Below are 5952 nucleotides of genomic sequence, written 5' to 3'. Positions count from 1 at the left end.
AGGTGTTAGGGAGTGTAGGGAATTTGAATTCCTAGGAATGAGTGAGGGGAAGGGGTAGTAAAGTGCAAAACACAGCCCTAGCCTAGGAAAGTGTCAAAAGTATAGCAATAGGCTAGGGTTTGTGGGAGAGTGAGAGAAATTAAGGGAATGAGCATGGTAAAAGGTTAGGTGAGATATATGGAGTATATGTGAGGGTGTTTGAGCAAAAAACATTAGGGTTTTACGACAAAAATGAAGTAAAATGACTAGGAGACCAAAAGTGCAGCAAAACCCTAGGAGAGGGTGATTCACTAGCTCTTTGTGAGAAAACTGATGAAAGGAAGGATGAAGGAGGAGTGAATGAAGTTCACTTGTTGATTATGTGTTGGACTGGTAAATTGATGGATAAAACCTCTGCAATGAATAATTTTTCTCCCTTTTCAAAAGCGCAACAAGGATGCCAAAAACATAGCGAGGGAGAAAGAATGATACTCCAGAGGCAATAATTCGATCTTTTGAGGGCTGGAATGCACTTTTCTAATGGAGTGATGTCTTATGAGGGTAGAATGAGCAACTGGATTTGTTTTTTGGTCCTTTGTAGCTTGTGGAAGTCAATTTCTTCATAGTGGTGAGGTGGCCCACCACATGTTTTTCACTTTTGCTTCCAAAACTATGTAGCTTTGGCATATTCAATGCAACCTTGGAACTTTAGAACTTATTACATCATATTTAAAATAAATTAATCTTTGAAACAATTTTTTTTGAGCAAATTCCCTATTACTACTCCTTCATTTGTCCGATTTATGAATGAGATGACAAATTTTGATGACTTTGACCCTAATGACCTAATGGTGACACTGAGTTGAATGAGGACCATGATGATATGACTGAGATTATGATGGTGACCTTTCAGTGATGGCAATGACCGGAACATGAAAATTTTGAAAGGAGCAATAATAGACCTAGACACACTAGGCAGTGACCAAATTTTTATTTTGAAAACCTAATGAAATGATAAAAATTTGACTTTGAGACCCTAACAAACCTTATAAGAGAATATTTGATCACTGGTGACTGACATGACTAGCAGGCACTAACATATCCAGCACCAGAGTGTCAAGTAATGGTTGCAAATGGAGGAACCATAAATTTCTTTGAAAAGTGCCATAATATCATGCTATCCATGGGAGAATATGTATTGAATAGTCTAATGCTTTCCATTCCAATGGGTGGTGCAGATGTTGTACTAGGAGTCAAATGGATGCAATCTTTGGGTATGATAGCTTTTAATTTTTAAGAACTTTTCTTGAATTTTTTTTGGGAAGGAAAGGAAGTTGAATTAAGGCTATCATAGGGAAACCAGGAAATATAATCAGCTCTAACAGAATGACAAAGCTTCTAAAGAAAGAACAATAGGGTGTGATTGCACAATTATTTTCACTAGAGGTTCCCACATCGAAATCATCTATTTTTCCAAATCTCCAAAATGTTTTGGACAATCATTCCAAGGTATTTGAGACTCATAAGGGCCTCCCACCTAGAAGTATTCCCCCAAACATCAGGCCTTACAAATATCCATATGCCCAAAAGAGTGAAATTGAACGTATGGTTATGGAAATGTTAGAGGTTGGTATAATTCAACCTAGTCAAAGTTCTTTCTTTGCTCCAGTGGTATTAGTACGCAAGAAGGATGGATCATGGTGCATGTGTTAGGATTATAGGGAGCTCAACAAGCTTACTGTTAAATATAAATTTCCCATTCCTGTCATTGATGAATTATTGGATGAATTACATGGAGTACTTTACTTCACCAAGTTGGATCTTTGTTCAGGATATCATCAAATCATAATGAAGATTGACGAAATTCCAAAAATAGCATTTAGAACTCATGAGGGTCATTATGAATTTTTGGTCATGCCTTTTGGCCTTACCAATGCACCTTCTACATTTTAAGGTTCGATTAATTTCATTTTCAAAGCCTTCCTTAGAAAATTTGTGCTAGTATTTTTTGATGATATACTAATCTATAGCAAGTCTTGGAAGTATCATGTTCAACATGTTGATAGGGTTCTCAAACTATAGGAGGAGAAACAATTATATGCAAAAAGCTCCAAATGTTTCTTTGGAGTACAAGAGGTCGAATATTTGGGTACTTAGTTAGCTCATAGCTCGTCTTATCATCTTCATTTTGATGGGAAAACTAAGATAGTGAAAAAATGTTTGGAAGGATATCTTCATTGCTTTGTATCTGATAAACAAATACAATGGGTCAAGTGGTTTCTTGTGACTGAATGGTGGTATAACACTTCCTTCCATATTGCAGCAAAAATGACCCCATTTGTGGCATTTTATGGATATCATCCATCGTCCATCACATCATCTTTAAAAGAAAATTATAAGGTACAAGCAGTGGAAGATCACATCGAGCATCAACAACAAGTTCTAAAACTCTTAAAGGATAACCTCACTTTTGTGCATAATAGAATGAAACAATAGGTAGATCAACATCATAGCCAAAGAAGTTTTGATGTAGGTGATTGGGTATTTCTACAACTACAACCATACAAATAAATGTCCCTCAAGCAAGCTAAGAAGGATAATAAATTATCACTAAAGTATTATGGTTTGTACAAGGTGTTACAAAATATTGGTACTATGGCATACAAATTGGAGCTTCTTGGATCTTCTTGAGTGCACCCAGTTTTCAATATTTCATGCTTAAAGAAGGTTATAGGTGAGGGTATTCTAGTTCAAACAATATTGCTAGAACTTGACGAGGAAGGATAAATCATATTGGAACGAAGTAGTCACAAAAACAAGAAATTGACCGCTACGAAATCCATCAATTTTAGAGTATCTCATCAAGTGGAAGAACTTACCCACTGAATTTTCTGCATGGAGGATGAGAATTTTATACAGAAGCATCCAAAACTACTCAAGCATTGAGGATGTTAGTACCTAAATTTGCCTTAGGCTGAAGGAAGGCAAAATTAAGGGTAACCACAAACCACGCTCAGTCTGGTAGCTAGCCCTACCAGAACAGGAGAGGGCTCTCTCCGAGTCACGCTTAGCGAATAAGTAACGGAATGGTCTGAGATGATTAACAGTGAAATATTGATCTTAGGCTAGTAAGTAAATATGGATACAAGAAAGCAATTTTTTATGAATGACTGAGTTTCTGGGATGGTATGGGACCAACGGACAACAATGAGCAGAGAATTTAATACAAAGGCACAGATTACTTCGTGAGGCAAGACAGGCAGAAAGTCTAGCAATTTAGTTTGAAATAACGCGGAATGGAGGAATTGATTAGGAGGGTGAAAAGGGCATAAGTACAAGAATCCTTTTCAACAGAAGAAGAACACTGAACATGAAATTTTCCCACAGGCAGAGCAATAAAAAATGAATTCTACCTTATCTAACTTAGAAAATTTCACTGGAAATGAATATGAAATGAACTGTGAAACATTACGAAATACATATGAAACATAAGAGACACATTTGCTACACTCACAACCACATGAATCTCATGAAACAGAGCCGCTGCCTTTCATTAATCCTCTGTCAAAATATACAATGAAGAACTGAGTTTCTCTCGCATAGTCTCCCAAAAATTACAACCAACCAACCATTTGCAAATGGTCTGCATACAATAAATAGACTATGCCATGAAGAAATAGAACGACCAAGAGTTGGGGAGTTTCTCAAATCATTACAAAATGGAGATGGAAAGCCAACCATTAGCTATAGGTGCAGCATTACAAAGATGACAAATGGCTTGGGTGACTGTTTGCCTTCCTTTGCCACTTGGATAGAAGCCAAACTCTTTAAACTTTTCCTTAGTTGCCGAAAAAAGTGAAGTGTAGATGAGCGGGCCCACTTGGAGAAAGTCGCGAACCGAAATTTCGCGAAACTGAGGTGAATTTGGCCCTTTTCTCTATATGCGCTGCGCCCAATTTTATATGCGCCGCACCACTTTGGAGGCTTTTTTGAGGCACCTACAGGAGTCCAAAGTGTGCCCAAGTGTTCTTGTTGAAAAGCCTGGCTTGTCTACTTTCCAATCCAAGTGGAATTTCTGAATTTGGTGCTCATTTGACCCTCCAAATCTTCATTCTCCCAAGACTACTTCCTGTGTGTCAAAATAGGGGCAGAGAGGTCATTTTTTGAGTGTTTTTGACCTCCTAGAGACTCAAATCATGCCCAATTTTTTTGTCCAAGCACCAGTAGTCGTGATTTTGCATGCTGAATCCAAAAATGCAAGCCATTTGTCATTTGGAGCTCCTAATCCTAATAGGGAGAAAAAACCTGTGTTGTGACCAAAATTGCCCCAAATTTCTTGAAATTGGGGCTGGAGGTTCTCTATGAAGTGCTAGGCTGGGCCAAAGAGGCTTCGGCCAATATCTGAAGTCGATCGAGCTCCCTTTGCCTCTTTTACTTCTTGATTGCCTTCCTCAATTTCACCTTTAAATCCCTGATTCGGGCTTTGCACACTTCATTTCGTGCCATGTAGTGGAAAGTTATGTGTTTCAACAAGGCATGGTCCTTGTCGGCCTTGTCCAACAGCCTCTCCAAGTGCATGTTAACTCTCTTGAGATTGGCCTCCCAATCCTCATTAATCTCTTGCTCCATTGACGTGAGCTCAACTCTTCTCCTTTGTGCAGCTTGGCGATGCTCACGAATGTTTTGTAGCTCCATGATCGCTTGCTGATTCTCAAGCTGTTTGTTCCTCTGCTCTAGATATTTAATGTTCCACTTAGCCCTCTCCAAGTCAAGGGATAAGGTTTCAATCTCTGATTGCTGCTCCTGGATGATCTCTCTAAGCTGTGCATTTGTCAGTTTTGTATCTGTCTCATCATCATGAAGGAGAACGAATTCGGTTTCTCGTTCGCCTGATGGCTCCCCTGAAGGCCCCTCATCCTGCATTGGCTCCTTGCCTTTGTCTTTTTCCTGTGATGCTGATGGAGGAAGCGAGGCCCCTTCCACCCCGGGTGGAGATAACACTCGCTTTTCCGCTGCAAACAAATGCCTACTGCCTCTCTGATAGGTGATGGATACTGGCATAGTAGTGGCCTCATGGTGCTCATACTGCTGAGAAGGACCACCTATCTCATGTTCAACCTTTGATAATACCTGTGAAGTGGTGAAGAGGTCACAGGAGATGAAGTCATCCCAAGTAATGCCCTGCAATCCCAACTGATGATACACCAAAATCTTAATAAGAGCAAATTGATAAACACTGTTAAGTTGCTGCTGAGGGGTCTTGTGCTGTATGAAGGTGTTCATCCTCTCTATGTTCCTGCAAATGAAATATGGGATGTTCATCATCCGTACCCTGGTAAAGTGCATGAGAAACCTGATGTGATAGGCATATAGACGAGAGAACCTCCCCTCACAATTGAAGTACTTCATGATCAACCTCATGAGTGTAGCATATTCATCTTTCAAATATTGGAATGGAAAGACTCTTGTGAGCTGCCTCAAACAATTGGCCTTAATGTAAGGCTCATAATGCTACTTATCAACCTTCTGTTTCTTGTGCCATGGTTCTCCAACATTCGGTATGCCGGTTGCTAATGAGACAGTTTCGGGTGTCAGTGTGAAGGTGACCCCGACCAAGATAGAGTGATCTCCATGTAGGTGAAGCACAAAAAGACGGGCCAACTCATGATGAACCTGAACATTGGCCACCCTTTGACAAAACACAAAACATGATAGATGCTGGAAACATGACATAGCAAGAGGGCATGCCTGCAATTCTGTGAGGGTGTTTGGCTCATCCCTAACATGTTTTCCACTCTTGTGATGTCTCCTGGGAGCCTGTTCTTCTGAGGCTGTATCACTTTGAGTTTCCACCTCATACTCTGATGAACCCTCAGATGCCATGACTGCTGTTTATGTACTGTACTTGGGCTGCCCTTTGATGATGGTGTCAAACTAGGTGTTGTTGTGATATCTGCCACCAAGGGGAGCAAT

The sequence above is a fragment of the Pinus tabuliformis genome, chromosome 9 (assembly GCF_031772625.1).
Source record: "Pinus tabuliformis cultivar Carrire ecotype Pingquan chromosome 9, CPIR1, whole genome shotgun sequence".
NCBI lineage: Eukaryota > Viridiplantae > Streptophyta > Pinopsida > Pinales > Pinaceae > Pinus > Pinus tabuliformis.
This window is presented reverse-complemented; position numbering follows the sequence as displayed.